Below are 20,896 nucleotides of genomic sequence, written 5' to 3' on the forward strand. Positions count from 1 at the left end.
GCCCGGAGCGCTCCCAGGGCAGTGCAGGAGCTCCTGGAGCAGCAGCAGCACAGCGGCCTCTGGAACACAACAGGGAGATAAGATTTAATGGCACAGGGATCCAAACTGAAACGCTCCACTTGGACTTTCCAAGCAGCAAATCAAAACGTGTCGGCAAGAGTCGAAGCCCTAAATTAATCGTGCAGGAATGGGAGAATTAAAAAGCAATTCCTCCAGTTTGTCCTGTGGTTTAGAGCAGGAATAAAGCAAATTAGAACCACAGCTTATCTTCCAAGCAAAAGCCTGAATAAGAAAAGGTTCTCTTACTCATTTCAGTGAAGTACAGCTCCTCAGATTCCTGATGCTGAAGCACTGGGCAGAGCAGAGGGAAAACTTCCCACAAGGGAGGGCTTAGTTAATTTTCTTTGCATTTCGCTGTGCCAAAAACCCAAAGGAAACACTCTGAAACTGGCAAAACTTTCCTTGTTCAGGGGGGATTTAAACATGGCCTCAGCTGCCTGTTCTTGGGGAAAAAGGTGTGGGGTTGAGAAAACCTCAGAGAAGTCAGGATTTGAAGCAACAGGCCATCAGCTGGAGACCATAAAAACGTTCAATTCAAGGCATTTTCAAACCAGACTCATTTTAGCAAATGGAAATGTTCATCTTGATGATATTCTGAGGGTTTTCTGTCAAAGCACAAATCTTTCAGGTCTTGGACAGCTGAAAAATGGAACATGCCAACCAGTCAGAAGGAAAATACTGCAAACCCCATTAGTTTTGACCATGCAGCTAATTCTCTTCTATTTGAATTGCCAAAGAACTGCCTGAAATGTTTAACTTGCCAGCTGCCAAACCCCAGAAAAATTTGGTCTCTAATGTTTAGATGAATCTCAACATTTTATTTACAATTTATCAAAAGTTTTCCCCCAGAAATTCTGAATGAAGCTGGGGTGCCTGGATCTGCTCGAGGCCGTTAATGCATTAATGTTTATTATTTGCAGAGCACAGCAGCTGGCAAGGAGCAGACCCCTCCCAAAGCCCTGGGACTGTGTGAAGCTGCCAACAGGGCCTTGTTCAGGGCGAGGAGCAGGGTCACAGTGGCCCTTTGGGGTGAGGAGCCCTGGCAGGACTCGGGGCATGGGCAGTGCTGAGGGTTTGGAGCAAAGAGCCCCCGGCAGGCTGGGCAGGACGGCCGAGCACTCGGGGAGGGGTTGGTGACCTCCAGACAGACAGAAAATCACTGACTCTGCTGCTGTCAGGCCAAAGGGAAAATAATCAGCACCACGTGGAACGTCACCAGGAGGAGCTGGGGGGAGGATTTGCAGCCCTGGGTCGGTGCTGAGAGAGCCTGGATCCATCCCACAGAGCAAACCAGGCAAAGGGCAGAGCTGGATTTACCCCTGAGAGCCCGGAAGGTGCCCACGGGCACAAGCCCAGGTCTCTTCTGCTATTCAAGCATGAGACCTGGAAAAACAGACAGAGAGCAGTGGCTGTTCAGCCTGCAGCAAAGTCCAGGGGGAGCTCAGAGCTCCTTCCAGAGCCTAAAGGGGCTCCAGGAGAGCTGGAGAGGGACTGGGGGCAAGGCCTGGAGGGACAGGACACAGGGAATGGCCTGAAGCTGAAGGGGGGTAGGGTTAGATCGGATATTAGGAAGGAATTGTTCCCTGGGAGCAGCCTGGGACAGTGGGAGGTGTCCCAGCCATGGCAGGGGTGGCACTGGGTGGGCTTTGAGGTCCCTTCCAAGCCGGACCATTCCATGATTCTATGAATGAAATCTTCTCAAGTTTCGCCAGACCAGCTAAATCCCCATGGCTGGTTCCTCTGAGGTGAAAACCCGGGATTGCTCCCTCCCTGTGCCCTCCCAGCAGGGCCCAGCTGAGCTCCTGCCCCAGGGCTGGTGGGGTGGGCAGGAGCCTTCCCTGCCTGGGCTGGGGCAGAGCCCAGCCCCAGCCCCTGGAAAAGGCAGAGGATGAGCTCGGGTGTCCTGCCAGGAGCCCCAGCAGGAGCAGGAGCAGCCTGGCCCCGGGGCTGCTGTGGCCAGCAGGAGCTGATCCCAGGGCTGGGAGGAGCTGGGAGCTGCCCCAGCTCTCCGAGGAGCGGGCTGGGAAGCCAAGGACTTGTCAGGCTCTCTCCCACGCCAGGTTTGCCAGGAGCTCCATAAAAATGTCCTTGTCTCTCAGCTGCTGGTGATCACGGCCCCCTTTTGGGGCTGCTGTACTAGGGGGGTGTGATTTGAGGGGCAATATCCCCTCTGCCCAGGGCTGGTGTCCCCCTGGCCTTTTTCAAACAATAACAGCCTAAATACAAAGAGACAGAAGCCCTTACTTGGCTCTTTAACCAGTGCCAAGGAAAACGAATAATTAAGAGCATATTACTTGCAATGAATTCCTACAGATGCTTTTAAGTTGGGACCCACTGAGATAATTTTTGAAATTCATCATTTCCCCTTCATCTTTCATAGGGAGTTCATACTCCAGCCTAATATGTTTTAGCAGCTACTGTTTAGATCAGAGTTTAAAAAAAGGCAGGCTTTGGGTTTCTGTTAGGAGGCAGAAAAGAGCCTGGCTGTAAAGGAATGAGGCAGTTAATGTGTTCTGTCTGTGTTTTACCTGCCTGCAGCAGCCCAGCAGGCAGCAGGGAGCACGTGGGGCTCTCCAGTGCAAGCTGCCAGAAACGTGTGCTGAGGAGGGAAAGGGTGGAAGCCCCCCCAGAAAAGTTCCTTACCCTGACACTGCTCTCAAATATGAAGGTGCTGGGGAGCCCCCAGAGTCTGAGAGTTCAGCTGATCCTTTTCTCTTTTTTTTTTTTTTTTTTTTTTTTTTTTTTTTTTTTTTTTTTGTCTTTTGGGCAGGGGGAGAATCTCAGTGGAAATTCAGTAAGGTTTTTAGAACAACTGATGCACCACTCTCTCCTGAGGCCCAGGGAAGGTTAGAGCTGGCAGCAGACCTGCCTGGCCACAGAGGGAGAGCATCCCTGTGCCTTTTCTGCAGTAAGACCAAGCTGTGGCAGCCTGGAAAAGGGTTTGATGGCTGGGGACCCCCGGGGGACCTTGTTTAGAGAGGGGCTGCAATCTTTGGGGCCACCCATTTGGAACGAACGCAGAATTAATTTCTCAAGGGGAGAAAGTGGTGCTGTGCATTAAGGAAAAACTCCCATCCTCTGCCCCCTTCCACGAATTGCATGGCCAGAGGAGGGTTTGGGAGGCAGCTGTCTGGTCTGGGAGCTCTGTGATGGCAAACAGTGGTGACAGCAAAGGCCCAGCCTCGGGATGCTCCATTTCCTATTCACCAGAGAAGGGACCTGGTCACAAAACTCCCAGAGAAGGCTCTGAGACCAAGAGGCAAAGATGCAGCAAGGCTTAGTGGCTGCCCACTGGAAGTTAAGCAAAGCTGTCTGGAAAGAAGTACAAATTCTGAAATCTTGGCTGAGGAAGTGCAAATTCCCAGCTCCTGGCTGTCCCTACCCAGGTTCAGTCCCACGCCAGCACCTTAACACAGACAGGATTTGTGGGAATCAGGCCTGAACTGTGCACGAGGTCAGGCTGGGCCGGCCCTGGGGCTGCTCTGCCTTTGCACAGTGGGTTTTTGAGAAAGCCCCAGTTAGGTTTACCCCAAATGTGAGAAGGCAGCTGGGATGTCTCCGGTCAGTGACAGAAGCAGCGGGCAGACGCACGGGAGGCAGGGGCAGCAGGGAAGGGTCTGTCAGCTCCCTGCACGCCTTCTCCAGCCCACACGTGTCCCCAGCCCGCTGACCCCACGGACAGACACTGCAGGAGGTGCCAAAAGGAGAGAAAAGGCCTTTGCTCAGTCAGCTCAGCAGTGCCTGGCGCTGTGGGGCTGCTCCAAGCAGGAGCTGCTGTTAATTCCCGGTCCTTTGAGGAATTCCCCTGCAGTGCAGAGGGTACAGAGCCAGTGTTCGTGGAAGCCACAGAGAGCTGTGAAGCTCCAGTGGATTTGGGAAATGCCAGTACAAGATCTGGGCTACAACATTTTCATGGGACCCCAAAATCCCTGCAAAGTTTTCCCTCTGAAGTCTTCCACAAGGTTAATGACAAAAGCACTCTGCTACTGGGGTTTGTCCTTCCAAACGGACTCAGCTTCCAGAAAGGAGGGAGAAGTAAAAAATTACAGCAGGCCTTCCAAAACAGCAATAAAACTGTGCCAAATTCCATTTGTTTTCAGTTGAAGAAACATTTGTGGAGCACCATAGGTGACCAGCAGGCATCTCCCACTCATGGCTGCTTTTTGGCACCCCCCTTACAGCAGCCATATATTTAATGGATCTGTGAGTCCAGCAGGCCTCATGAATCAGAGGTTTCTCATGAATCAATGTCTTGCTGGAAAAAACAAATCCATTAAACCCCAAATGATTTGTCTGAACCATCTCCCCTCTGAATGAGCTCTTGTGGAAATTCCTTCCTGCGCCCAGCTCCATCCAGCCCTGGGAAGTGCCTGATCTGCAGTGATGCTTCCCAGCTACAGAGGGCAGGTCTAACCTACAGGTCTTATTCAGGAGGAGAGATTTCAGTTGGATTTTAGGAAGGAATTGTCCCCTGGCAGGGTGGGCAGGCCCTGGCACAGGTGCCCAGAGCAGCTGTGGGTGCCCCTGGATCCTGGCAGTGCCCAAGGCCAGGCTGGACAGGGCTGGAAGCACTGGGACAGTGGGAGGTGTCCCTGCCATGGCTGGGGTGCCACTGGCTGATATTTAAGGTCCCTTCCAGCCCAAACCCCTCTGGGACACTCTGATTCTGCTTTTGCCTTCATCCCAAAGAGAACCTGTCGTGCCAGAGGCTGGAGAAACAGGGGTGTCCTGCCCACACAGGTAAGGGCAGGGGACTGAAAGGGACATCTGGGTCTGAGCCCAGCTTAGTGCTGTTTAACACGCTCATCCCCCTGGAGCTCAGCTTTTCCTGATGAAAATAAAGTTGAAAACAGGGAGAACATCAGCCAAGTTCCCCTGCAGCCCAAACTGCACCGAAGATCTTTGCTCTTCCCGTCCCACAAACATCCTCGGTATTGCCTGTGCCCAGGAGGGATGAGCACACTGGCACAGCCTCCCAGAAAGCCGAGCTTAGCACGGGGAATTAACCCTCTCCTCAGCCCACGGACCTTGTCCCTCCCCAGATCAGCAGGAGAACCAGGGAACACAAACCCTTTGCTGATCAGAGCCCCAGAGCCCCGAGCACGGCGCAGCCGGGGTTAAACCACACTGCTCAACTCCAACTGCTGCAAATGTTTTTGCCTTTTTTTTTTTTTCCACCCCAAATCAACTTCATAATAAGGTCTTAAACTGAAATGACTCTTCAGAGGCAGGAATTTCCTCGGGGCACACAGGAGCAGCGTTTGCAGGCGCTCCGTGGCTCCATCCCAGAGGCGTCGAGCACACGCCCAGCACCAAGGCAATTTCACATTTCTGTTTGAATATCCCTACAAGTGCCACTCCTGAGCTGATTTAACACCACGGCTGTGGTGTCTAACAGCTCTCCAGTGATTAATAACAGCCATTTGTTCAAAGCTAACAGCCCCAGTGTGACAGTAACAGATAAATTAGCAACATTAAAAATATGCGAAGGAAAACATTTATGTACTGGCTGAGTGTAGTGTGGGATGGGAACACACATCAGTTGTGCCAATAACAAGCTATTAATGAGGAGGGCTGGATGTTGAGGCCATTTTTGCCCTGTTCTCCCATAATCATTCTGACATGGTTCATATTTAGCCTGATGAGCTGGGCCAGCTCCTCTGGACACGAATGTTTTTATGTGCTCAGGCAGGAATATTGCAAGCAGATGGTGGGAGGAGCAAGAAGAAGGTGGAACATTGTTCCCTCTCAGTTCCCTTTGTCACGGAGCAGCCAATGTGCCAAGTAATATCTGGGCATAAATTACAGGGCTGTTTCCCAAATTACATCCTCAGCTTCGGATGCCATGCAAAACATTTTAATAATGCCAATTAAAATTCTTCTGTTCAACAGGTCCCAAGATGCTCCTCCTGCCTCCCAGGGGTCTCAGCAGCACGTTCCTGTCCCCAGGGGTGGCAGCAGCCCTGGAGGGGAGCTGAGCCCTTGCCCGGGTCACAGCCCTGCCCCAGCCCAGAGAAAAGCTGTTGGACTGAAGCTTTGGTGGAAGCCTGGAGCTGAGTCACATCCCCAGAGCAATGTGACACATCTCCACTTGTTCCATGTGGAAATAATCCCAGGACATCACAGCACCCATCTATAGAAAACTGCCAACCCAGCTGCAAAATGCAGCTTTTGTCATGACAAAACCCACCCGACCGTGGTGTTCTGTTCAGCTGTTGAGGTAAGAAGGTCCTTTTGCTGAAATTCCACTTTGCAGTGCCAAGCCCCCGTAGAAATCTGCCTGTTACTGGGATGGATTGGCTTTTATTCCTTTTGTTCCCACCACTGATGTTCAGGAACAGGCCATGAGACAGAGCCATGAACAGCTTCATTGTACAAATGGCTCCCAGCAGGTGAGAGATGCTGCTGCTTGTTCTGCAAACAGAAATCAGTGCAATACTCCGCAGCAAATCTTGCAAGGCAAGCGGAAAACTTGAAATTTAGGACTAGGCAGTGGAAAAAGTTGAACAGCGTCCAGCCCCTGTTCCCAGCTCTGCACAAACAGGCCCCAAGCACTGCTTGGGGAGGCTGGGGGAACATCCCCGGGCTGGGCTGCTCGGGGGGGTCTCTGGAGAGGGGCTCCCAGGGCAGGCCCGGCTGTCAGCACAGCCCAGCCTGTGGAAATGGGATGTGGAGCCCGTGCTGACAGATTCACGAGCTCATTGGCTCAGGCACGTTGCTTTGTCGAGCTCAGCCTCCCCTCGACAGGGATGCTCAGCAGCTCCTCATCTCTCTTGTCAGGAGTAATGGACCAGGGTGATTAGAGCTGTTTCATTCCCCCTAAATGCCACTTCCAAGCTGTGTCTTGCTTTGAGGTGTTTGTTTAAACACTCCCATGTTCCATTTGGAAATGTTCTTTGAAAAAAACCCAAATGGTTTTCAGCCATAAGCCTCCCATTTTGCTGATAATTACTTCCTTAGCTCAAAAAAAAAAACAAAAAAAAACTTTAGGGAGAAACTTCCCACTCCCCTTTCCCTGGGACGTTGTCCTCCCTGGGTCTCTGGTGGTTTTTGCAAGGGGGGGCTCAGGGTGGGCTGTGTGGGACAGAGCCACCTGCTCCCTCCCCATCCCCATCCCCGAGTGAGCTCATGGGACAAGCATCCCCCAACCATGACCTCACAGCTGAACACTCCCTGGCTCCAGCTTGTGGGAAAATGTGAGCGTTTCCCTCTGCTCCTGATTTGAAAAGGCACAGCTCTGTCTTCCCCAGGAACCAAAACCACCCCGAGGACTCACCCTGGGAGCAGCGTGGTCTGGTGAGCAGGGAGACAAAGGCTCCCACCTGCCTTGCTGGGGTTTATAGGGGATCCCCTAACCCCAGCTCCCGTTCTCCCAGCTGCTCTCAATAGAGGCTTCAGCACCAAGGCTTTGCCCTGCACAACCCCTCAGGTGTGTGTGGCTGTCAGGGCCCGACAAGGGCGTGTTCACCTGGCCATGTCACCTGGCCGTGTTCACCTGGCCGTGTCACCTGCCCGTGTCACCTGCCCGTGTCACCTGGCCGTGTTCACCTGGCCGTGTTCACCTGGCCATGTCACCTGGCCATGTCACCTGGCCGTGTCACCTGGCCGTGTTCACCTGGCCGTGTTCACCTGGCTGTGTCACCTGGCCGTGTCACCTGCCCGTGTCACCTGGCCGTGTTCACCTGGCTGTGTCACCTGGCCGTGTCACCTGGCCATGTCACCTGGCCATGTCACCTGGCCATGTCACCTGGCTGTGTCACCTGGCTGTGTTCACCTGGCCGTGTCACCTGCCCGTGTCACCTGGCTGTGTTCACCTGGCTGTGTCACCTGGCCGTGTCACCTGGCCATGTCACCTGGCCATGTCACCTGGCCGTGTTCACCTGGCCGTGTTCACCTGGCTGTGTCACCTGGCCGTGTCACCTGGCCGTGTCACCTGGCCGTGTCCACCTGGCCGTGTCACCTGCCCGTGTCACCTGGCCGTGTCACCTGGCCGTGTCACCTGCCCGTGTCACCTGGCCGTGTCACCTGGGCTCTGGCTGAGCTCCCTGCTGTGACATGCGGGCACTGCTGCCCTGTGGCACTGGCCCGGGGGCAGCACAGCAATGCCAGGGAGTGGGGCACTGCTCACACCCTTTCTAGACACCCCTGCAAGCAGGAGAATCGGAGGTGAAAGGCTCTGATCTGAGGCAGAAAAAGGCCAGGAAATGTAATTCCCCGAGGAGAGGGGCCAGGAGCAGCAGCCCCAGCCCAGACGCCTGAGCTGTGGGGCTGAGCAGCATCGGCCTTGCAAGCACCATTTGGGCAGTTTTTCTTCCCGGTTACATGAGTCCCAGTCCCTCTGAGCCCAGTGGTTCTGAGCCCAGTTTCCACCTGAGGCTCCTGCCCACACACGGCCCCTGCGGCGTGCCAGGGCTGGCCATGCTCCGTCAGCTCTGCCTGTGCCCCTGCCAGCGCTGAGCGGGCCCGGCTGATTCAGCATCCCCGCTGCCATCCAGAGCCCCGTCTGCTCCCACATTTCACCCCCGGGCCCTTTGCCTGCAGGAGAAACGTGCGAAGGTTTCTGGTCGAAAGCTCCCAGTTGGCAGCGCAGGCCTGCAGGCCCGGAGCTGCCGGCAGCTCTGACACATCTCCCCAAATGCCTTTCAGGGATTAACACGGGCACCGAGTGTGGGATGAGGCTGTTTGTTTGCCGTGGCAGATCTGTGGGAAGGGCAGCTGTGATCAAAAGGATTTGGAGGGGGTGTAGCAGCAGGCAGAGAACCCTCTCCAGACTGAGTGGACACGAGGAGCCGCGCTGAAACTTGGCAGCCTGGCTCTGCTTTGAAGGCAGGAGCTGTGCTTGCTCCCAGACAAGCAGGGGCAGCTGCAGCTCTGGATGCAGATGGTGCTTAAATAACCCATTGCTGCTGCTGACCGTGGATTCAGCTGACCAGTGCTGGGAAGGGCCCCTGGAAGCCAGGGTGCAGGTGAGACAAGCAGGGGTCAGGTGAGATTCTCACCTGGCTCTCCTGCCTGGTCCTGCTCTGCCTTTATTTTGTCTCTGGCCAGAAGCTGGGACTGACTGTGCTGCTGCTCAAAAGAGAATTCCAGATTTCATTCATTCAAGCCAAATCTCAACCTGGCCAAGAAAGCACGGAGCAAAGCAGATCAGACGCATCAATCGCTTGGGTTGGCTTTGACATTTCTTACAGGCAGCAAAAGCCTTAATAAATATCAACTGCAGGAGCTTTCTGACATTGCTGGAGAAGTTTTCCAGGTTTCTGGTGGAGCAGAAGTTAACTGGAACCCAATGCAGATGCTGGAGGAATGGAGAGGGCCACAGGGATCTGAGCCACAGCCAAGTGTGCACAAACCACCCAGAGACTCGGGGTGTGCAGGAAGGAGACGAACGGGAATAGCTAAAAAGGATGGAAAAAGCAGCCCAGGGAATTGCTTGGTGGGATTGGAGGACAATAAACCCCAAACTGTGCTCTTCAGACCCGGGTTAACTCTTCAGTGCAAAGGAGATGGAGACAAAACTGCCCTGCCTTGAGGAGCAGCCTGTCCTGGAGCCCAGAGCCTGTCGGCCGTGAGCTGAAGTCCCTGTGCACAGCCCGTTTCAGTCCCTCAGCAAGCAGCTGAACCCAAGCTCAGGCTCCCAGCACGTCTCTGTGCATGAGGTTAGGCTGGGTTTTAGGCCCGGCAGCTCAGGCTGAAGCACATTGGCCAAAACACAAGGGACCTGTGGGGGCTTCCAGAGCCAAGCACACACCTGGACAAGGGCTGTGCCCAGCAAAGCTGGGCTGGAGGGGCTGGAGGAGCTGTGCTGCAGCATTCCCACTCTGCCTCCTCCTGCTCCACACGCAGGCGTTGGACACGGCTGAGCAGCAAGTGCCCAGGTATTTCCTGGAGCATTATTAGGCAGGAAATCTGCCTCTCTGAGCAGTGCTGCTCATGTTGCAGACCTTTGCCCCCACGGTGTGAACGCTGCACGTTCCCCCTTTCCCCGGGCTCCAGCCCCGCGTGTGAGCTGGCTCGAGATGCTTATTCTGGCTTCTTTCAGACCACGACTCATTTGCAAGAGCCCAACTGTCATCACATTTATTTTTCTTCCTCCTGCTTCCCTTGGCCTGGCGGGCTGGGCAGGGCTGGTATTTGGGCCCCCAGGAGCCCAGATGTGCCACAGCATCAATATTTTCTCTTGGAACGGACGCGTGTTTGTGCCATCGCCAGCTCCTCGCAGTCCAGGTTGTTCAGGGGCTTGGGAGGGAAGAAAAGCACTGATGGAAGCAAAGGAGGGAAGAAATGCTTGGGTGCAGTGGTCAGGGGGAGATGACTTGGGTTTAACAGGGCTGACAACGATGCAGAAATGGAGTTGATGAAAACTGACTGCCCCGGCTTCACTGCTGATAAATCTCTGGGCTTTGCTGGGAACGGCTCGGGCAGCAAAGCCAGCACAGGCACGTTCCTTGAGCTGGACTGGAAAGGCACTGCTTCCACAGGCTCTGCAGGGATGGGGCTGACCCTGCCCAGCCTGGCTCCTTGCCGAGCTGGGAGCCCGTGACCACCCCACAGGCACTCAGGGCCCGAGGCAGAGGTGGCACCTTGGAGGGAGGAGAGAGAAGGTGGGAGGCTCAGGGGGGTTTGGAATTCAGGTGGCCCAGTAATTGCAAGCTTTAGAAGGAAGGTGATTTCCTGTGCCAGGATTGAAGGCAGAGAAGGCCCCTCCTGGAAAGCCCTCAGGGTCACAGCCACAGCTCCGCCTTGTCTGTGGGGCAGCAGCTTGGTCCAGCCATGGCAAGGCACAGCTGTGCTGCTCCCGTGCGGGCACAGGCTGGGTTGGGCTGGGTTGGGTTGGAAGGGACCTTAAAGATTACTTCATTCAAACCCCAGCATGCTCAGAGGCATTCAAGGTCTTCCCCGTTCCTCAGTTTCCCCTTTGGAAAGCAGGAGCAGCAATACCCACTGGTTTCCAGCAGATCCCACCGAGCCCTGGGTGATGTTCCTGTGTTTTTGTGGTTGGTGCAGTGTGGCATGTGCTGGCCCAAACTGCAGGAAAGCAGCTTTGCTGTAATTGTTAAACCTGAGCCCTGTGATCAAGAGCAGCTTTGCTAGAGCTGTGGAAGATGTGTGTCCTCTGGAGAAAGGAATTGCTGTCCGTGTAATACAGCCCTGCTGGGGCTGCAAGGGGAGCTCCCCTCATTCCCAGTGTGGTCCCAACACCACAGCTCACCCACGGGAACCCATTATACAAGATTTTAATCAACAATGTATTTTTTCTCTGCCATATCATTTTGCTGAAGTCTAATTTAACTTCTGGACCAAAGAAATGGCAGTGGGAAAAACAGAGCTTCCCCTTTGAGTGACTCATGCCTGATTCACCAAAAAAGGTACTGAAATCCAGTAATTTTCATCATGAAACTGCAGGGAGGGAAGTGGGAAGGACTTGGGGATGTAGCTCCTCAAACATTTTAACCCAAAACTTCATCTCACTTCCATGAGAATAAAATAAACTATTGACCATGGGATGGCTCCCCTTTATAAACAATTCAGAGCTGGGCTTTGACTATTCATTTGTTAGCTCTGCTCCCCACATTTCTCCCGCTTGAGTAGAAATGCACAGAGAGGATTTCTGTGCTGGTTTGCAGAATCTTCCCAAGGCACCTTCTGAAACCCTTCAAACAGGAGGCAGCACTGGATGGAAAATCCCTGCTCCAGGCTGCTCCCCCTGTGCCAGCCCAGGACTGGCTCGGTACAACCCATTCCTGGCCAAAGAGAAGAAAATCCCCCAGTGCCAGTGGCTTTGGATCCGGCTGCTCATCCAAACACCTCTTTCCATGGGCTGGAACACATCCCCAGCAGAATCTTTTTTTTTTGTGTGGCAAGAAAAAACATCAATTTTTAACTCATGCAAATGAGGAGCAAGATCCTTGTATAAAATAAACAGACAAGCCATTTTTCACCTGTGATTGTTTCTTTGCCATATTAATAAAAATATGGTGTGTATTATGGTTAATGAATATGTAAATGAGATATGATGAATAACTCATTTGGAGAGAAATGGGAAGATTCATTTACCTTCTGTAATTCCTGTGTGCCTCCCATCCTCTGCTGGATGCCTGTGAGGGTGGGAGGCCCTGGCACAGGGTGCCCAGAGGGGCTGGGGCTGCCCCTGGGTCTGGATGTGCCCAAAGGGTGGCAGGCGGGTGCCAGAGCCAGCCCTGTGTCAGCTCCTGGGCTGGCCCTGGTGGCCCCAGCCCAGGGACAGCAGGACAGGCCCATGGTCCCAGGGGGCAGAGGGAAGACTCAAGATTTCAGCTCCAAACCCCCACAAGGAGCCTGCTCCTCCCTCCCAGCCCACCCGCCCTCCTCGGGCCCCAGCCACAGCAGGGACAGGAGTGTCCCCTGCTACTCCAGCAGGGCTCCTGCCCAGCAGCCATCCAAGGGTCCAGTGCCATCACTGGAGATGAAGAACTGGAGGTCCTGAACAGCCCAGGGGGTTTTGAGCATCTGGTGGTTCATTCCATGCCCAGTTTGATGTCCCCGAAGAGATGAAAAGCCCAAAGACTTTGGGTATGGTCTGGAGCTCAATATGGGCAATATTCTTCCTGCCAATTTGTTGTTTTGTCAGGAATTTTGTGTCAGGGACCCAGTTTTGTCCAAGGGACCCCTTTCAGGAGCAGGAGCTGGAAGGACGTTGGGCACAGGGTGGGAAGCACAGAAGGTAAAAGCACAGAGGTGATGGGAACCTTCTCCTGGAGCACAAGTGAAGGTTCTTAGAGACACAGCAACACCAGCAGCTTGTGGGGACAGCCCTGCCCAGCCAGCCCCATCCATAGGGATGAGCTGCAGGAGAAGGAGCTGTCAGGAATCCCTGCTCCTGTGCCTCTGGAGAAGGGAGCGAGCGCTACAAGCACAGGAGGAAAACAGGTTTTTGTCCGTCCCCTTCCAAGGGAGATTCCCTTTGAGGGGCAAAGATTAATTATAATCAATGAGCAGAACTCTGAGCTGCAGCCTGGTTCAGCACAGTCACAGCTCCTCTCCACGAGTGCTTTCCTTGCCCAGAGTTTTAACTGGAGGCAGCAGGAGCAGGGGCTCCCCTGGGCCGTTCCTTGCACCCTGCAGGCTCACGGATCCACGCAGACATCCCCTCATTCCTGGGTGAGCCCAGACAGGCAGAGCTGCCTGTGCACTCCCCATCCAAATGGAAATTTGGCTGGGGACATGTCACTGGAAATTACAATTTTTGCAGGGAAAAAAAACCCCAAGAAAACTATGATCAATCATTTGTTCCAATTTTCATTAAAAGCAAGAATTTTCATTAAAGTAAATGTTGGTTACAGAAAAGCAGCTGTTTGTTTTGTTTTCTGTAACCAAAACCAGAAGGTTGCTCTTTAAAACGTTTTTGAAAAGCAGCTGCTTCGGTCAGCAAAGCAAAAACAAAAGGAAACTGTCGCAACGACTAAAATAAATGTTTTCCTCAGAACTTCCAAGAACATAAAGGGAAGACACGATTCGATTGTGGTGCCCTGGCTCTGCTGCAGATGCCGAGTGTTTGCAGCCCCTTCCTGCTCCGGGGGGGCTCAGCGGGATAGACAGCAGCTCTCCTGGAGCACACCCTGCCCGTGGCTCTCCTGGAGCACACCCTGCCCGTGGTTCTCCTGGAGCACACCCTGCCTGTGGCTCTCCTGGAGCACACCCTGCCCGTGGTTCTCCTGGAGCACACACTGCCTGTGGCTCTCCTGGAGCAAACCGTGCATGTGGTTCTTCAGAACCAAACCCTGCCCCTGGTTCTCCTGGACCAAACCCTGCCTGTGGCTCTCCTGGAGCACACCCTGCCCGTGGTTCTCCTGGAGCAAACTGTGCATGTGGCTCTCCAGGACCAAACCCTGCCCCTTGTTCTCCAGAACCAAACCCTGCCCGTGTTGCTCCAGGACCAAACCCTGCCCATGGTTCTCTTGGACCAAACCCTGCCCATGGTTCTCCTGGAGCACACCCTGCCTGTGGTTCTCCAGAACCAAACCCTGCCCGTGTTGCTCCAGGACCAAACCCTGCCCCTGGTTCTCCAGGAGCACACCCTGCCCATGGTTCTCCAGGAGCACACCCTGCCTGTGGCTCTCCAGGACCAAACCCTGCCCCTGGTTCTCCAGGACCAAACCCTGCCCCTGGTTCTCCAGGAGCACACCCTGCCCATGGTTCTCCAGGAGCACACCCTGCCCATGGTTCTCCTGGAGCACACCCTGCCCATGGTTCTCCTGGAGCACACCCTGCCCCTGGTTCTCCAGGAGCACACCCTGCCCATGGTTCTCCTGGAGCACACCCTGCCCATGGTTCTCCTGGAGCACACCCTGCCCCTGGTTCTCCAGGAGCACACCCTGCCCATGGTTCTCCAGGAGTGAGCCCACACCAGGACAGTGCCTGGACAGTGCAGGATTCCCTCTGGAGGTGCTTCCCAGCCCAGCTCGTTGCTGGGCCCAGCCAGCCAGCTCGTTCCCAGCCCAGCTGCTGCTGGGGCAGGAGGGAGCCGGCTCTGGGCACAGCCAGGGCAGATCCCTGGGGAAGGGGCTCTGCCCCCGGAACCCCCCTGGGGCAGGGTTCTCATCTCCCCCACCCGAGCACAGCTCTGTCTGCCCCGGCGCCTCCCCAAGGTTGGTCAGGTCACTCTGAGAGACTTTTGTCTGTGGCTTACCTGGAGCATTTCAGCCACTAAGAAAAGGAAAAGGAAAGGGGGTGGGAGAAAGGGAAAGGAAAAAACTGGAAAGGAAAGGGAAAAATTGAAGGAGAGGAGAGGAGAGGAGAAGAGAGGAGAGGAGAGGAGAGGAGAGGAGAGGAGAGGAGAGGAGAGGAGAGGAGAGGAGAGGAGAGGAGAGGAGAGGAGAGGAGAGGAGAGGAGAGGAGAGGAGAGGAGAGGAGAGGAGAGGAGAGGAGAGGAGAGGAGAGGAGAGGAGAGGAGAGGAGAGGAGAGGAGAGGAGAGGAGAGGAGAGGAGAGGAGAGGAGAGGAGAGGAGAGGAGAGGAGAGGAGAGGAGAGGAGAGGAGAGGAGAGGAGAGGAGAGGATCAAGATGTCTCTGTGGTTCTTAGGTTATTTATTGATTTTTCAATTTGGACAAACAAAGTGTCATTCAAAACCCAAACTCTTCCTCCTTAATGTGCCTTCCCTGAATCAAGTTCTACAGCACTCAATTAACACATAAATAATTAAAACATTTCCAATGAAATGTTCTGTCCATAAGAAGACCTCAATGTGTGAAGTGCAGGGCATGAATTCACACCCAGTTTTCTTAATGGACCTCGACCTTCGGCCTCGTGTCTGGCCCAATGAAGTGGGAATTAATCCACCGTATTTCATGGGCTGTCAACTCATCCCACCCCTATGGAGCACAGCCCCCTGAGGTCACCTGGATCCGTGGGGAGAGCAGCTGTGGATGGTGTCAGTTTTGGAAAGGTTTGGGGTTCACTGCGTGGGGTGCCCCAAGGCTCCAGCGGCACCAGGCTAAGCCTGGGACCACCTTCCTGCAGCCCGGGGCTTTTTGGGAGCTCAGCTTTGGGAGCTCAGCTTTGGGATCCCCTTGCAGGGGAAGGCTGCCATCAGCCTCCCAGTGCTTAGGCAGGAGCTTTCCTGATGCCCCAGCCAGGGATGCAGGCATGGGGTGCAGCCCCAGCCACACCCCGGAGGGCTGGGAGGGCAGCAGGGACCCCTCTGCTCCCCACCCCAGCTGGGCACTGGGCCCGTGGCCACCCCGGCAGCACAGCAGCTCCTGAGCCTCCAGCCCCTCATCCCCCCCTGCAGGACCCTGGGGCTGTGCTCCTCTCCAGGCAGCAGCTTCACCCAGCCTCGCTGCAGGGAGGTTGCAAAGGGAAAGATGCAAATTCTATTACCCATCCCTCAAGGTTTGCTCCGTTAAAAATCAGATTTGGGCTTGGAACATGTCTGTGCTCCTGCACTTTGAGATGAGCTTTAATTAAGAGGTAAAATTATTAAAGCTGCAAGTTATTATAGCCTGAGGACCCCGGCCCAGTGATATGAAGCAGATGGTCCCGGGGCAAGCAAAAGCCCTTTAATAAAGAAGCGTTTGCAATTCATGAGCATTAATTATGTCCACTTCTCTCATTTTAAAATGTTCTGCTTGTCAGCCCTGGTATTGTGTGCAGAGCAAGCATGATGAATTAGGCAAACCCCTTCTGGTTCAAGACATATTCTTTGTGTGGCGAAAATTAAAAGTATTATCTCCCAGAAGATGGAGTGATTCGAATATTTAAGCACTTGGGGATCCCCCACCCCTTCTCCCCACTGCCCAGCTCCCCTGGGCAGGTTTGGGAGGGCACTGCTGGGATCCAGCCATCCCAGTCAGCAGCAGGGGAAGCACCACTCCAGCCCTGGGCTGCTGACTGGGGGCTGCAGCAGCCAGAGGGATCCTGCTGTCCTGGGGGCTGCAGCTCTGGCTGAATTCTGGCTGAACGCCTGCACCTGGGTGCTGATCCCAGCTGGGCTGGGAGAGCTCAGTCTGTCTCGGTGGGAAGAGAGGGCTTGAGAGAGGTTTGGCCAGAGCAGCAGGAGGCTCATCGAGAGCGCTGCCCACCCCTGTGAAGCTCAAAGCCAAGGCAGAAGTGACTGGTGACCCTGGCACACCAGGAAATCCTGCAAATCCCTGGGAAGATGCCAGTCAGATTTATTCTTGTCATTTGCTTCCTCTCCTCATGTCTCTTTGCTCTGAGCACCTGAAGAATTCACCAAGACCACTTAAAATAACCAGTGGTTCCTCCCAACACCCTCAGCAAGGAGAAATTCCTTTTGCTGCTCTGATTCACAGCTAAAAGTCTCTCCTCGCATTTCCTAGGTACAAATCCAGGCTTTCCACGCAGGGGAGTCTCACACCATGCCTGATGTTCCAAGCTAACCCCGTGTGACCTGGAGTGAGGGTCACCTGCCCTGCCCATAATCCCTTCACCCTCTGCACACCTTGGCTGGTGACACCTTTTGCTTTCATTGAGATTTATTGGCTCTTCCATCTGCCCTGGATTAAACCCCACCGTGGCACTGCTGGAATTTCCCAGGCATCCGTCAGAGAAGTCCAGGACTGGATGAAATCTGTGCGAGCTCCCCACAGAGTCCCAGCAAGGGCTGAGCACCAGGCTCTGGCAAATCCTCTCTGCAAATGAACCAGTTCACCCCAAAAACCAGCACAGCCTGAGCTGCTCTGTGTTGAAGAGAATCCTCAGCCACAAAGCTGCTGCTGTAAAGTAAAAATGCTCCAGCCTGGGAATCCTGACGTGGAATAAGCAAAGGCGAACGCCCGGCGTTGGCTTTATTCATCCAGCCCCGGGGCGAAGAGGACGAGGATGCTCTGGGTGCTTGTTCAGCGCAGGGGTGGCTCGGTGTCTGAGTGCCCCAGAGCCTGGCTCGGCCTCCTGGCCGGCCCTGTGTCCGTCAGGGCTGCCGGGGCCAGCCGGGCGCGCAGCTCCAGCCGCGGCTCCCCGAGCGCAGCGCTCCAGCCCGGCTGCGCGGGGCCCTACCGCCCCCTCCTGCACAGCGCCGGGCTCGGCCTCGGCTCTGCTTCCCCCGCGCCCCGTGCGGCTTATTCGTGCTTCACCATCCCATTGGGCCGTCATTTATTTATAGGCGCGCTCATAAAATATGCAGCCCCTTCCGAAGGCTGTGTGCACGCAGCGCTTGCGGGCACCGAAAGCGCTGCCTCGAGCACTCCAGGACAGCCCCGAGGGGACGCTGCCAGGCTGCCGTGGCACTGGGGGACATCCTCCCCCGGAGCAGGACATTGCCAGGCAGCCGTGCAGTATTACCAGCAAATTTCACGCTCCTGTTCCCATCCCTGCCCTGCCCAGCCCAGCCCTGCAGGTCCCTCCGTGCCAGGGGAATGCAGCTGGTGCCACCAGCTGAGCTCAAGGCGCTCTGGACACTGCTGCCAGCGCATGAAGATGTTTCAGCACAATGACAGCTGTCCCAAGGGGGTCCCCAAGGTTTGCTCTGAGACCCCTCAGCAAGAGGAGCAGCTGACCCTGCTGCGGGTTAGTGAACCCCAAATGTTGGTGCTGGCTCAGGGGGATCCAGGCAGGGCCTCGGGACAGGGGAGGGAAGTATAAATAATTTCTTTCACAGGCATAGTGTAATTTGCATATGCAAATATCCCTGGGCTTCCCTTGAGCCTGCCCAACCTGCAAGGCCACCACGTGCGCTGCTTTCCCAGCCCGACAGGGCCAGAGGACCCTTAAATCCCCCTCACACCCCCAAAATCCCCACCCGACCTGTCCTGACCAAATAAACACCAGCACAGCTCAGCCCCGTTGATGCCAAAGGCAGCCTGGCCGTCCAGTGCTGGGTGGGGCACACCAAGGGCTGGGTGAGCCTTTGGGGACCCCCGTGAGGAGCTGTCACAGTGTCGGGGTGCTGGGAACACCCCGAGGGGAGCTGCCCACCTTTCAGGGCTCTCACAGCCCGGGGACATCGGGAAAGTCCCCCTGGGTCTGTCAGTGCCGGGCTCAGGAGCCTCCTGCCCCAGGAGCCTCCTGCCCCACCTGCTCCTGGGCCGAGCTGGGGTCAGGAGCAGCTGCAGCTCCCCCAGCACGGCCGGGGCTCTGGGGCAGGGCTGGGACGCCCCCGGGCTCAGGGGGGCTCTCATTAAGGGGGAATAAGAGAGAAGCGGCAGCAGAATTGGACACTGAGCACAAGGAAGGGGAGGTGGGAGGTAATTCATTATCCCAGCCTTGCTCAGCCTATTAAAGCCCCCCATCCCCTCGGAGCGGGGATCCTGCCCTGCACAGGGCAGATGGGATCTCCCAAGCCACCCCCAGGTGCTTCACGCTCAATCAGAGGCGAGGGGAGCAGGGACAGGGGTTAAAGACTGCGCCAAGGGCCAGGCCGGGGACGCAGCGGGGGCTCCTCTGCTCATCTATATCATAGACACTAATTTGGTTTAATTTACTTCAAAGGCTTTCCTGGGAGCTGTGGCGCACGCCGGCTTGGGATCTATTCCTCCCAAAAGAGGTTTGAAAGGGGGCAGGGGCCTTTCTCTTGAAAGCAGCCCAGGGACAGAGCTTTGAGGTTTGATTTCCCTTTCTTATTTTTTTTTTTTTTTACAAGGGCTGCCTCCAAAGGCAGATAAGAGGGAGCCCTGGGAAATGAAAGCTGAAAAAGTGGATATGAAAGGAAACATGACCAACAAAGACTGTAATGAAGCAGTTAAAGGACTTTAAAATAAAGCCTCTCCCCACCCAGTGCCTGCAGAGGAGCAATAAAACCATCCTGCAAAGTGCCAGCCAAAGATTCCCCCAGGAAAGCTCACCCCTGGGGAAAGCTAAATGTGTTGAATTATCCCCCAGGAAGCAAATAAACCAGGGACAACACGGAGCTTTTATCCTTTCATCAGCCTGGGGGAAGTGGCTTGTTAATGCTGGGAGCTTAGGGAGGCTGGAAAGGCAGGAACAGCCTCGGCGGTGGGGCGGGAGCAGAGGAGGGATCCCGGCGGGGAGCAGAGGATGGATCCCAGGGGGGAGCAGAGGAGGGATCCCAGGGGGGAGCAGAGGATGGATCCGGGGTGGGAGCAGAGGAGGGATCCCGGCGGGGAGCAGAGGAGGGATCCCGGCGGGGAGCAGAGGATGGATCCGGGGTGGGAGCAGAGGATGGATCCGGGGTGGGAGCAGAGGAGGGATCCCGGTGGGGAGCAGAGGAGGGATCCCGGGCGGGAGCAGAGGATGGATCCCAGGGGAGAGCAGAGGAGGGATCCCAGGGGGAGCAGAGTATGGATCCCGGGCGGGAGCAGAGGAGGAATCCCGGGCGGGAGCAGAGGATGGATCCCGGGACGGGAGCAGAGGAGGGATCCCGGCGGGGAGCAGAGGAGGGATCCCGGGCGGGAGCAGAGGATGGATCCCGGGCGGGAGCAGAGGAGGGATCCCGGTGGGGAGCAGAGGATGGATCCCGGGCGGGAGCAGCTCTCAGCTGGGGTCTCACCTGAGCGGGCAGAGGGAGCCCCTCGGCCCAGGCTTGGCTGCTGCTCCCGCGCTGGGCCGAGCCGTGTCCTGCCCCACATCCCGGGTCCCGTATCCCGCGTCCCCCGGGGCAGGGCTCGGCTCGGCCCCGCTCGGCCCGGCCCGGCTCGGCTCCCCCGCGCTCCCGGAGCGCTCCCGGTGCGCGGGCCGGGGCCGCCCCCGCCCGGCCGGAGCGGGGCTGGAGCCGCAGCTGTGCCCGGGCACCCACGGCTCCAATTCCCACCGTAATTTTTCAATTTACAAGGCAGTAAATGAAAGAGGGAGATGAGATGTTCTCAGCGCATTTTCCAGGAGTATTTACTGCTGAGAACGCCGCAAAAGCCATTTAAACAATTGCTTTTATGACACAACACACATTAAAGAAACTTCCCTAATATTTTTTCACCCCTCTGCCGGTTCGCGCCGCGCTGCTGCTGTTGTGTTCGGCTCGCTGCTTTATGGGCTGTTTGGATTTTAATTGGGCTGCAGCCCCAGGGAGCACTGAAATTCGGAGACTCGTTTAGCTCTGCGATGCTCGCAGCTGATCAGGCACAAAGGCTGCCTCCTGCCTCAGTGCCCGCTGTCCCTGGGAGCTGCTGGAGCCGTGCGGGGAGCGCCGCGCCCGGGGAGGGGATGGACCCCCAGCCTGGGGGGGTTCAGCGCCCCTGCTGCTGCCCGCAGCCCTGTGCAGAGGATTCCTGGGCGGGTCAGAGGGCGAGTGCAGTGGCCAGTGCATGCAGGGAGGGCAGACTGAGGGCAGGGATGTTTAGGAAAGGCTTTTTCCCTGGCAGGGGAGTGCTGGCGACTCTCCACACCCGGAGGTCTTGGTGAAGCAAAGCCCAGCCCAGCTGGAGCTGGTGGCAGGCGCACCCAAGCA

This window comes from Vidua chalybeata, chromosome 19, assembly GCF_026979565.1.
Source record: "Vidua chalybeata isolate OUT-0048 chromosome 19, bVidCha1 merged haplotype, whole genome shotgun sequence".
NCBI lineage: Eukaryota > Metazoa > Chordata > Aves > Passeriformes > Viduidae > Vidua > Vidua chalybeata.